Source organism: Amblyomma maculatum, chromosome 10 (genome assembly GCF_055883805.1).
Source record: "Amblyomma maculatum isolate TAMU_Amacu chromosome 10, ASM5588380v1, whole genome shotgun sequence".
Lineage (NCBI taxonomy): Eukaryota > Metazoa > Arthropoda > Arachnida > Ixodida > Ixodidae > Amblyomma > Amblyomma maculatum.
The window spans coordinates 150,189,372-150,203,277 of record NC_139353.1 but is presented as its reverse complement, the minus strand read 5'-3'; positions in this window follow the sequence as shown (position 1 = coordinate 150,203,277).

Genomic DNA, 13,906 nt, shown 5'->3' with positions numbered 1-13,906 from the left:
CTTTCATCACTGAGGGCCCGACGTGAAGGTTGCTCGTCAAGAAACCTTCGAGTCCTAGATCTTATTAGGGCCCCCTTGTATCTTTCCGTCGCAATTTGTTGAAGCTCTGCCTTTACGTTATTAATTTCTTCAACATAGGCACCCGGGCTAACCCTCTCTAGCTCATGTAGCTCAGTTAGAGTGCGCCCAAGCTCACGAAGGTGGTGTCTCTTTAGGAACGCGATTCTTGCAGAGGCTTCAATTGCTAAGTTTTTGGTTTCCTGTTTGAACAAGTCCCATTTTTGAAAAACTGACAGATCCAATGTTTGCATTGGATACACGCCGAGAACTGGATTTCTTCGAAACATTTGTGCATTTTATGTCATGACCCGCATTTATAAGGTTGGGACTTTATGTTTCGCAGTCTACAGGTTATCGCTACCGCTCTAACAATTACAACTTCTTGATCATTGGAGCTTGCTGTCTGCTCTCAGCACTTGCAAATGATGTTCTGGGTGCCTTTGCGCGCTATTTTGTGCACTGGAATCATTTTAACATGTGGAGTTTGACATCGCTGGCAAATTTACCAACGCCGGCTCTTCGGTGGTGCTCTGCTACCGTGGGCGTAATTTTCGCTGAACACGGAGCTTTAGTACAAACCTTCAAAGAAAAAAGTGCGACCAAGCTTCAATACCGGCAAGTGCCGCAGCGATGACCCTATATTGCGAGTAACTATAAACCTTATTTGTATGTAAACATTTCGGGAAGCGTTGCGATGACAGAGGGCTCGACTGCTTCATACGCAGAGTAAGAAGGAGCGCAAAAGTTTGAGAAACACGCCAAATATTATGCATTACAAGCGCTGTGTGTTGTTGTTTTTTCTCTTATGGGCCCATCGCTCGGTAAACTACTCTCTTCCTCGTTTTAGTTTTTCTTTCTGCTGTTTATACTGGGCCGTGGTGCAGGCTACGATCGCCTGCGATTGAGCCCGCATTTAACATTTTTGTGGTAATCATTGTGTTAGAGTGCCCTTAAAATCAGCTGTGAAGTTTGTTATGCTTGGTAGCCCACATTATTCAATTCCAGCTTTAGTTGTGCGTTAATCGTCAGTGTGTCATGAGATAGAGGCGCGGCGGTCATGGTCTCTCTCGAAACGATCGAAACGACCTATCGAAACATGGAAACTCTAGAAAAAAAGACACTGCCTTTGTTTTCTTACAAATGCGCAACGCCTTCGAAGCAAAAAGCGCTTGCTTGAACCATATTTTTCATATGCGCCCCGATAGTCGATTGCGAGTACGCTGTTGCCCTGTTGGCCCCTGAGGGATGCTACTCCGGGTGACGCCGCTGGCCGCACCGCCTATACTGGGACACTGGGACCAGTGCGGCTCCAGTGCACATACAGCGCTTATCCCAGTGCATCGCGGATGCCAGCGACCCACCCAGCGTCAAAAAGCTAATACCAGCGTTTTTCTTCCATCGCACCAGTGCAACCAGTGTCTTCCCGTTACTGCTCCAGTGAATATCGCAGACCTCCAGCGTGCCCAGCAGATCCAGTGCAAAACCAGCGCGGAAATCGTACTGGTTTCGCACTGGAGACGCTGGTTTTTGCAATAGGGGTAGGTTACCGTCCGACATACACAGCCCCGCTTTAACCAAGCCGTATGAACTTGCCTGCGTGGCCTGGGTGTAGCTTACCTGACTCAACATCAAAGAGCACTATAAGGTTGACTCTTATTTCACTTTTCCAGCTCCAGTGAAAAACGACTTGACAACTTCAAACTTTCCGACGTCATGTAGTCTCGTTAAGTGCTCGGCCTAGTCAGCTGCAAGCTCCCACCTGCTCATTGTACATATGGCATAGATGGGCGCGTGATTGTCGTTTACATTTTTCTGGATGGCCGCAAGACTCGTTTTGTCAACGTGTACGCGCCAGTCACGCGTAGTCTGACAAACGAGTTCTTTCGATCCATCATGACATACTTTCTCGACGACGTGCCCCACTTTCTGCTCGGGGATTTCAATTGTGTTTTAGACACAATGCGCGACATCAGGGAGCCTGGTCAGGGCGCCTCCAATTACCACGCGAAAGAACTTGGAAAACTAGTGCGATCATTACGCTTAGAGGACGCGTGGGGCACTCTTCAAAGAGACAATTTCGAGGCAACACGAGTCTGGGGCCAGAGCGCAAGCCGAATAGATCGAGTTTACATCCCCTCCGCCATGGCACCTGACTTGCTACAGTGCGAGGTATTGCCTTTCCCACCAGGCCTTAAACTAAGTCATCACTTCCCGGTTACTCTGCGCCCTGTGCCGTGCAAACAGCCCCCTGATGTGGCGCATGGATGCAGCGGTACTACGCGATGAACAGTGTTTCACTGATATACGCCGAGAGTTGTGCTTATCTGTGGCAGCAGTTAGTGACATAACACCTGTTACCTGGGACGCGCTGAAAACACGCTGGCGCGATGTTCTTGTGATTGCGGGGAAGGCGCGGCGTGTCGGCATGACGACCATGCTGAATGACGTTCTGCGCCGTATGCGCATCGTACGGGGCGGCGAAACGCTTACGTTCGCGATATCTCGAGACGCTGCGCGCGCGTTATCACCGCATCCTCGAAGACAGTCCTCGCGCATCACTCTTAGCGGGACCAGCAAACGTGCCGCTTGAGGATGCCGCGGACCTTGGACATGCTCGAGCCGTTGGCCAGCGCAGTAACAGGCGAACGCGCGTGGAGAGCGTCACGTTTGCGGACGGTACGACGTCTTCAAAACCCGCGGACACCCGCAAATCGATTACCTAGCATTTCGCTGCCCTCTTTTTGTCGCAAGGCCTCTACCAGGAGGCGCATTTTCAAGAAACTGTCGGTTCCTTCTGTGGGCCGCTTCGTCAACTTCCAGAAGACGCATCTTCGGCACTTTGGAGGAGGTGCGTTGTGCCTTAGGCGCCATGAACCAGTCGACCGCTCCCGGTCCTGACGGACTTGTAACCGGTTTTTATTCTACTTTCTTTGACATCCTCGGTCCTTTACTTAAGCTCGTAAATTGTTTCCTCGAGAGCGGCACCAAGCCACCCTCGTTCAGTGCCGGTCGTATCGTTCTTATACCGAAGGAGGGCATGACGCCGTCGAGTCCCTCATCGTGGCGACCGATTACCCTCCTTAACACCAACTATAAGCTCGTAGCCACATTGCTAGTCCGTAGGGTGAGAATCTACCTTCAGGACTTGGTTAGCCCATGCCAATCCTGTTCGGTACCTGGACGATCGGTGTTCGCTTCGCTGACACTGACGAGAGACGTCTTCGAATACGCCTGTGCCAAACAGATCACTGGAGCTTTTGTTTCCTTGGACCAGCCAAAGGCCTTCGACTGCGCAGAACATGGTTACTTGTTAGCTGTGCTCCGCTCATTTGGATTTCCTGACGAATTCGTTCAGCTCCTACGCGGCCTTTACGCAGATCTTAGCAGTGAACTAGTACGGAATGGCGGAATTGCCCGCAACTTTCCGATTACGCGGGGAGTGCTTGTCAGGGGTGCCCGCTCTCTCCGGTACTCTTCATACTTTCGCTCGACCCGCTGCTGCGTAGGGTCGCCGCGGACAGGCGTATTCGAGGTTTTCCAACGGTAGGACAGGAGACTGTCGTTTTATCTGCATACGCGGACGACATTTCACTCTTCGTGCGCGACAATGACAGCTTCATTGTTTTTTTTAACATCTTTTAAGAATACGCAGCTGTATCAGGAGCGCAGCTCAACCCGAAGAAAAGTAGCGCTCTCCTCTTCGGTCTGTTCAGGGGCCCTTTAGCCGCCGCCGTACCGTTTTTGGACGCAGTGCGTGTACTTGGCGTGCTGTTTGAGCCAAGCGGAGTCTCCCCCCGGACATGCGACGTAGTTCTCTCGCGAGCCACGCACGCCCTTTCTGAAGCAGCGAGTTTAAACCTCGTGCACGATGCTAAAGTTAGCATCGTCAAGACGCGATCGTGCGCTTTCACCTTTCATGTGGCGCGTATCGCGACAATCTCGCGCCGGGTGGTGAACAGACTCGCGTCCCCATTAGGGACTTTTGTTTGGGATGGCAGGACAGCGCTAGTCGCCCGTCACATCCTACACCTTCCGAGGAGCAGGGGAGGCCTTGGCCTTCCGTGCATCCCGACAGTGGCTCGAGCGCTCGCGTTAAGGCTGGTAGAGAGGCTATTAGCTGACGAGTCTTACCCTGGTCGCTCGCTCATCCTGTAATGGATGAGCACGGCGCGTCGTGTGCTTGCACCCGAACAATATGTCGGCCCACAAGCGGACAGACCTCTGCCTTTATACAGCGAGGTTGCCGAGATAAAGTCGACTCTAGATGCAGACCTTTCAAATGTTAATGTTTCTGCGGGGCGCTGGCACACACGCTTCTATGTTGTACAAGGCAGCAGAAATGAGATGCCTGTCGTCCTTTATTAGAAACCTCTTCGTTTATATTGTTTTCTCCTCTCTGGGGAATCGTGTTATTTTTAGTTTATTATGCATATGTAAGCTATGCTGTTTTGTATAGTGCTTTGTTTTGTGAGTAATGTGCGTTTTTGCATGTATGAGTGTAACCAATAAATTCTATTTTGTGTAGAGTTTATATGTGCATAGGCATGTATGTACTTATGAAGTGGAGGGTCCTGGCTGTTTTGCGGGACACTCGCAAAAAGTCATGCTTCCAATGCTGCATGGGATAAGAACAATGTTCTACACAAATTTAAAAGAAGAACGGACTACACCGGGGAGGAAGAATTTATGTGACGATTTTTTAGACGATTCATACTTGTTGTGAACGGCATATTGACCGCGCCTATCCATACGTACTTGGAAGGGAGGGAAGTATTTTCTAATGGTATGATGTCTGAATCCATAGAGTAATACGGCTACGCAAGTGTTATTGTTGCAAATTCCTGTATGAAACATATATTCAGTGTATGCCGTGAGCAAAAGTGGTGTACAACACTCAACCGGTGACGGAGCTCAGGAAAATTGCATTGCGATTTCATCTAACAACAGCTATCTGGGATCGAGACAATAGTGGCGGTGCCGCATTTTATCCACATGCACATGTCACGGTCGCTGTCTCTATCGCTATATGGCATTAGTATGCCGTTTTCCCGAGCTCCGTCACCGGCTGAGTGTTGTATATCACTTTTGCTCACGACTGTACATGACTGAGTGCTTATCAGACCAATATGTGTGCCAGAGAAATGTGCCTGAGGATTGTAGATTATTAGAAAAACAAAATCTTTTAAATGGTCACTGACCCGATAGTTGTTACACGTGGAATACGGCAATGATGCACACTCTCATCTATTCTTTTCGTGCTTTCTATAGAGCCTTTATTGTAGCAGATCCAAAACTTTAGATCTATACGTGGTTTCTCTCTCCCAGATCAGGGTGAGGTGAGAGTTTCAGCAGTCATAATCTTCGAGTGCTTGCCAAATTCGCTCAATACCAATCTTACTCTCCTTGTTATTTTCCTTCATGGTCCGGATCTGCGGTTACTACCTGTCCTAAGTAGACATATCGCTTACTACTTCCCGTTCTTCGCTACCTAACGTAAACTGCTGTTCCTTCCCGAAGCTGTTAACATTACCTTTGTCTTCTACATATTGATTTTCAAAGTTATCTTTTTACTATTCCTGTCTAATTCATCAATCATTCTTTGCAATTTATCCCCTGAGTTACTTAGCAAGGTAATGTCATCAGCAAATCACAAGTTTCTGAGGTATTTTCCATCTACCCTTTTCCCTAACTACTCCCGTTCCAAATCTTTGGCTACTTCCTCTAGGCAAGCAGTGAGTAGTACTGGGGAGATCGTGTCTCCCAGCCTAGCACCTTTGTTTATAGAAAATTTGTCACTTTATGCAGAAGTATGGTTGTTGTGCAGCCATGTACATATCTTTCAGTACTTTCGTATACGGCTCGTCTACAGCCTGATTTCGCAATGCCTGCATTACCGCCAAGGTTTCGACTTCGTCAAATGCTTTTTTATATTCAGTGAACACTATGAATGAGGGCTGGTTGTATATTCTGAGAATTCTATTACCTGGTTAATGACATGGATATGAAGAATAGTAGAGCACACCTTTTCCGAAAACCTGCTTCATCTTTTGCTTTATTGCCATCTAACGTTTTCCTGATTTTATTAGCGATTATCTTAGCCGCTTTAGGATAAGTGAAAGCGGTTTGGCTTTGGTTTGTCTTATTTGCATTTGGTCTCATTCATTCATGACTTGTCTAATACGCACAATATACACATAAAGGTATATATGTACGTCTTTTACGGGGAACATTCGGAGCCTAGGCCACAGTTGTGTTTGAGGCTCCAGGTCACCGGATTTTTTGGCGCCGTTATTGTGCTCCGTTCTCCTAGGGCTGAAATTTGGTGCTGCGACGAAGCCCACGATGAAGCGCAGATAAAAAACGCTGACCGGAAATGCGATCAACAAATAATGGAGGCCGAGAGGCACATACGAGGACGCAATAATTGATACGCCGTGTGATCGCATCGCGACTCCTCAAGGGTCCTGGCTGGCTTATACGCTGGCTGGCCTAAGCCTGGTAGCGAAAGAAAAAGAAACTGTCAGAGATCGTATTGCAATAAGCGAGTAATTGTCACTGGCATCTTCATCAGCGTGTCCATGTAGCACGAAATTTTTGAGAAAGTTCTATATACCTTGAATTTGTTGATGTATCTTCGTCAGGAACGGAAAATTGAAAAGCCCCCATGTGCGGAACAATGTTATATCCCGTCAATTAAATAATATATAATTAATTAGTTAATAATTTACACTGTGGTCTTGTTTCCAAGACCTTGGCAGGGTGGATACAGAAAAAATAAAAAAAAAACGAAGTATACAAAATGCAGCAGTACATAACGGAAGACGCATGACGTCACTCACAATGTGCACACACAATCATCAGCTGAAATGCGACGCAACACAAAGGAACAACTGTGCCGGAAAAATAAATGCAATAAGATCAATCGCTACTTAAGCACAAATAAGATTCAAATAATAGCAGTGAATCTTGGGTTACAATGTCGTTAGCTAGATTGTTCCATTTATTGATACTTCAAGAAAAAAAAATGAAAACTTGAAGCAATTCTTTCTCGTAAATAATGGTGTTATTGTCAGCGAGTGGCGTTGTCGTGTAGCGTAACCAGCCGAAAAACCCATGGGGATGATATTAACACAAGGGAATGATATTAATCGAGAGCTTCCCTCCTGGTGCGCCACTTTCCCTCTTGTTTTTTTACGCCTTCCGTCCCTCTTCTCTCATGGAGAGTTTGGGGTGGCAATGGGCACAGGCATCTTAACGCCGTCTACCTTTCCTCCCAACCAATTTTCCCAAGGTTAAATGTTGTATCTTGAAGCTCGACGGCGTGTGACAAAACTAACTATGCGAGTGCGGTTGGCACCTGGCAATTGATATGCCTGTGAATGCAACGCGCTGAACAGACGTGATCTCTGACGCATACATACACATAGAAGAGCCGTAAAGCAAACAGCAAACGCAGAAAGAAGTAATTATACTCCGAAAGGCATAAACTATTATTGTTATTTGTTTTGTTTTCGGCTGATTCACCTAATTGGTAAAGACGCCTAATGTATTCTTGATCTCCGTTGCTGGTACACCATGTGAGCGAACATAAGCAATTTAAATGAAGTCCAGAGCTAAACATGTTACGTTCAGTATGGAGCGCACCTTTACGTCTCAACATGGCGAGCCCACAAAGTATTTGGCCATTGTTGTTCCTGGGGGAGCTTGTTGAGAGAACGTCTTAGTCGCGATGCCCTCTAGGAACGAGGTCTACTGAGTTCTAGACTAAGGTGGCGCAACTTGTAAATAATCTTTGAAAGCGCAGCTGTCGTGGTAGCCGCATCGTATGTCACACCGACGGCAAAAGAGCGCGTACCATGCGCACCCGTGATCTCACGGTACACTTTTCAGCCGCGCGGCGAGGAAAAAAGAAATAAGCACTAACATGTGCTAAATGCTTACGCCTAGCTTTAGTGCTTATTGTTTTTCTCGTTTGCGTTCTTGCGCCGCATCTGAGTGTAAACGCCAACGAGTTTGAGACAAGCGCGAACGCTAGGTGGTCAGAAAAGTACTTGCTGGTAAGACGGCTGACTACCGTTTTCTCCTCTGTTCATAAGATGCAGCGGTACGTCATGCCTCAACCAGAGGTGGTTGGTAAGCCTGTGCATTTTCTTTTCCACCTTCCTTCAGTCGCAGCAACAACCTAGCGGTTTTTTAAACAGTGTGTTCCTCCAAAATACTTCCCAGGTCGTCATCTGGATTCAGGGTGTTTGTGGCGGTAATGTATCAAAATTTCACTGTGGTGTTAGTGAAAGTGTGAAAATAGTGAAATAGTGAGAAATCATGACGAAACTTTACCAGAGTACCCAGGTTCGAACCCTACAGCCGGCAGCTGCATTTCGATGAATTCGATACGGTGAGGCGTCCGTGTGGGAGGTCAGTGCCCGTTTAATGATCCCCAGGTTGTCGAAATTACCCCGTAGCCCTCCACTGCGACACCTCTTTCGCTCGCCACCTAGCTCCTATTGCTTATTGGGTGTCCACGCAAAAGTGCGACAGATACTGCGCCTTACCTATGAAGCAATTTACAATTTTTGTTGGAGCCATGAAAGAGCTGCTATATTCTATGTCATTATAGGATGCCGCCACGGCTTAGCCTAAAAGCCCTGTGCTTCTCTTAGAAATCCCTGCACTCGCAAAATTTAACTTGTCCGCGATTGAAAAGCACATGTGCTGCGATATAAACAGTCCAATTTATCTTAGTATAGCAAAATGCGTTCTGTGTGATCACGTCTTGGACACTATAGATGAGCTAACGGGTTCTTAAGCACTTTTCCTTGAAGGGCCGTATTTTGTGTACAGGCGTGTATAGGAAGTGGAGGGTCCTGTCTATTTTGCGGGACACACGCAAAAGTCATGCTTCCAATGCTGTATGGGATAAGAACAATGTTCTACACAAATTAAAATGAAGAACTGACAACACTGGGGGAGGAAGAATTCCTCTGACGATTTTCTACAAGATTTATCTTTGTTGTGAACGGCATAGTGACCGCGCCTTTCCTTACGTACTTGGAAGGGAGGGAAGTATTTTTTAATGCTCTGATGTCTGATTCCATAGGGAATACGGCACCGCAAGTGTTAATGTTGCAAAGTTCCTATATGAGATATATATTCATGAGTATGTCGTGAGCAAAAGTGGTATACAACACTCAACCGGTGGAGGAGCTCGGTAAAACTGCATTGTGACTTCATCTAGCAACACCGGATTGAGACAATAGTGGCGGTGCAGCATTTTATCCACATGCACATGTCACGGTCGCTGTCTCTACCACTATATGGCATTATTATGCCGTTTTCCCCGAGCTCCGTCACCGGTTGAGTCTTGTATACCACGTTTGTTCACGACTATACATGACTGAGTGCTTATCAGAGCAATAAGCGTCCCAGAGAAATCTACCTGAGTTTTGTAGATTATTATGAAAAATAAAATTATTTTGAAAGGTCCCTGATCCGATAGCTGTTACACGTGGAATACGGCAAGGATGTCCACTCTTTTCTATTCTCTTCGTGCTTTGTATAGAGCCTTTATTGTAGCAGATACAAAACTTTAAATTTATACGTGGTTTCCCTCTTCCAGATCAGAGTGAGGTTAGAGTTTCAGCATATACTGCTGACATTTCTCTATTCATAAGGAACATTGATAGTTATTGGGCATTTTCGTGTCTTCTCCACACATACAGCTGCTTGGATATAACGTGCCACCTGTTGGCCCTAAGAGCCACTTACTTGTGTGTGTGCCAGAGGGAACAAATGCCTTCACTCTGCTGCAGACAACCTCGAAGCAATGAGCCGGACTTCAAGGGTCGCATAGGCGTCGTCACTTGTATTCGAAAGGCTAGAGTAGACGTACAAAAGCCCATCCCGAACTTCTCGTCCTTAAGGCTTTACAGTAATGTGCAAGTACGGAGCCGTGCATAAAGTATGCTCGAGGTGTCGCATTGAAGGCCCCAAGCATGCTTCGACAGGACGGCGGGGCAGCGACTGCGCGTCCTTGACGCCGGAACTGCCGCGCACTGCGTAGCAAGCCGAGGGTATAAAACAGCATACCGCAGAACGCCAGCGGCAGAACGCACTGGGAAGATTCAGTCTTCCCTGTACTCAGAAATTATGTCCCAAACGGCTCTTAGGCTAAGGGCTTAGCCTAAGCCCTTAGCCTAAGAGCCACTTGGGACATCATTAGCCTAAGGGCTTTAGGCTAAGCTGACACAAACAAGGTGTGGAAGCCATGCAGTCAGAGCAAGCCCTAGTAGCAACAAACTAACGCGAAATCCCTCCAAGATGTGCAAAGAAGCGCAATGGCCTTGAAACCACCAGGAGCGGCTGCGCGAGCGCATGGCGTGAGAAAGAGCCTGCGCTCGGTTCTCTTGCGTCGGTCGCGTGATCGCCAGACCACGTGACTAGGTGTATATATAGCGCTGCAAATGCTCTCGCTTTTCAGAGCAGTGTTAGCTCCCGGCCCTCCGTGGCCGTTTTCGGCGGAGGCTCCTTTGCCACCGGCGTTTTCGTATCTGTTATGCCTGCCGACACTGCACCCGCCAACGTTTCGGTGGCGGCTGTTGCGAGGAGCTTCTTTCTCTTTGTTTCTTTTTATTCTTCTCATTACTCCTCTGTCCGCGCGAGGTGGTCGCTCAACTAGAGCTACCTGGCAGACCCGTGTATTTTCTTTTCTCGGTTGAAGGAAATTTGCGGCGCCACATGACCTAGGTATTTGCAGTGCGAAGAGCAACGCTTATACTCTAATCACTACGTGTTTGATTTATGCGACTCATCCGCGGTGGAGTAAGTGTACAAGCATTCCAAGGGAGCCGCACTGCAGCGGTGGAAGCGGCTATATATGCTGCCATGGGGGAAAACTTATTTGCTTTAATTGTGGTCGTCACTCTTAGCAGGAATGCGGGTCCGCGATTCTTAAGGAGCATTCACTCTTGTTCACTTATCTGACAGCCTATTACTTACGTGAGCTGCAAGTTTTGTCACGGCATTGTGGCGCAGCGTGAGGCATCTTTTTTTTTAGCCATCATCGGAAGGACGCTCTCGTTGCTGTGTTGAAAATAGCCAGATTTCTCAAATACAGCATCGCGCTGGAGATCAGCGCGTCACTTCACTTGTTGCATCCAAGCATTCATTGCGTATACCTTAGCCAAGAACCGCGACAAGCTGTGTAACGAGCACCGTTGATAAGCCTTAGGGATCTGGCAGGGGGATGTGGCGGTGCGTGCCGTCGGGAAAAGAGTGCGCGAACCATACACAGCGCAAGTATTCGTAGCAGCGCGGTGCAAAGATAATGGAATGATTAGCGGGCGAAACGAATTCTGGTTAAACCTGATGCTTAATCCTCTGTCGCGTCTCTAGAAAAGACCAAATTGTAAAATGTAAATACTGAAATAGAGAAAATGCTGCCCTAGAGTTTCGCACATTCGATTACAGGGGAGTGTGCTTAACACGCGGTGTTTTATGAAAAAAAAAGTTGAGCGTTTTACCGCTGCTGAACCGAATGAGGAGGAGGAGGAGAAATACATTTAATTACACGATAAGAGTATACATGAAGATGGATTCGATCAACCCTTGAGGGGCTGGTCCTTTTTGTCCCTGGGACACCATAGGTGGGAAAAAAACAGAAAATAGCGAACTGGCCTCGAAGGGCTGGGCGTGAACGCACAAAGCATGAATACTGCAGGCGCGTCTCTCCCCAACCACGTAGGAGGATTGTAAGAAGTGAATGAGGAGTTCAACTTCGAGAGACACGTGGTAGTGTTTTTGTGAACGATACTTTTGAAAAGAACTTTATTTTCCATATTATTCTACAAAACTAAAGTACATTGTTTTTCACACTTATTGGTCTGACAAGCCCTTAGTCATGTACATACACTGAATATATATCTCATACAGGTTCTTTGCAACAATAACACTTGCTTAGCCTTCTTGCTCTATGTATTGGGACGAATCTTGACAATTCATAAGACAGCGTTTAAAAAGCTGCTAGCTCATCTATAGTGCCCAAGACGTGATCTCGCAGAAAAGAGTTTGCCATACTAAGAAAAATTGCATAGTTTATATCGCCGCACATGCCATTTCAAATATGAACCACTTGTGGGTGCGGTGATTTCTAAAAGAGGCACAGGGCTTTTAGGCTAACCCATCGCGGTATCCTGTATTGGTAGCGAATATTCCGTAACAATTCGATATATTCCGCACCATTTCATGTCTACATTAAATGGTTTATAGGAAAGGCGCAGTACCTGTCAGGCTTGTCAGCGGACAGCTGAACCGAGCCGTCAGAGAAGGGAAGTAGTTTGGAAAGAACGCGAAAAGAGAAAAAGAGGTGCCGCAGTGGAGGGCCACGGAGTAATTTCGACCACCCGGGGATTTTAGTGCTGCCGCACTACTGGCCGCATTATCGCAAATGTAAGGCGTCTTAGCACCCGCCAACGCTTTGGTGGTAGACGACGGCTGATCCCTCTTCTTTTTCTTTTTTCTCTATTTTCTCTTGTGTCAGCACGAGGCAGCGGAGGATGAGGAGGAAAAACATTTATTTCCGCCGAATATGGCGCGGCAGCCACCTCTGGGTCCACACGCAGGCGTCCGGGGAGGCTGTCTGTCGCACCGCGGCCGGAGGACACCCGACCCCGTATAGGAGAAGAGGTCATCAGCCTCGGCCGCCAGGCGGACGGCGAATCGCTGTTTTTTCGTCAGAGCTTCTTAGCGTGGTCTCCCATTCGTTACTAGTTTTAATCGCGTTGCGCCCTGGGGCTCGAACGCATCTCCATATTACGCGATCTAATGTTACCACGTGGTCGCAAAATTTGCAAATTGCGATTTCTGCACCGATCCTCTTCCGCCCTCTGGCACCCGTCCAACTCCTCCACAGGGGCGAAAAGAAATTTCGAGCTTGGAGTCTTCTCCTGTCGTATGATTCCTTTTTACTCAGGGATCTATCCGGTGGCGGATATATCCTCCGGTCTTTCTCCAGGTTGTCGGTTACATCCCTAAACGTACCAATACATTCTTTGCTTTTAGACGTTCTTGTGGAGGCGTCCGCAGCACCCCGAGGTAGCGAGGAGCAGGCGAGCATGTGGGCAGCCTCGTTGCCGGCGAGACGGGCCTGTGCTGGGGTCCAGATTATGGTCACGCTTTCGGCGAGAGACGACTCGTTCAGAATTTTTGCAGCATGATTGCTGACTCTACCCTTGCTAAAATTCCTAACCGCCGCTTTGCTATCGCTGATGACGTGTTTCACGCCTGGTCGTACAATGGCAATGGCTATTGCAATCTCCTCCGCCTGTACCGGCGGTAGATCTCGGATTCTTTCGATTCCTATGGCGATCCCGGTGTCTAATAGGGCGACCGAGGTTACGTCGCCTTTTTTCCCGATCGAAGCATCGGTGTAGGCGACCGATCCCGGCAGGAGTTTGTCCAATTAGTTAGCGAGGTGCTTAGCTCTGCTTTTCCTCCTCACTTCGTCGTGTACGGGGTGTATGTTCTTCGGTATGGGCGAGACGTATAGATGCTTTCTGATTTCTCGATCTATATATATGCTTTCTCTGACACTTTCGCCTTCCCCGGGCGCTAGTAGGTTTACCCAGTCGAGGATTTGTCAGCCCGCCGCCGTTCCCGCGAGTCGCACTGTCTGGGACAGCCTAACCTCCGCAGCTAGCTAGCTCTTTCCACTCATTATGCAACCACATTTTCTCTAGAATGTCGTTAGAAGTAATTATGGGGAGTACTAGAGCGAACTTCGTGCATCTCTTAATTATGGTGTTTAATTCGCGTTCTTCGGTCTTGTTGATATTTAGGAATGGAGTCCCGT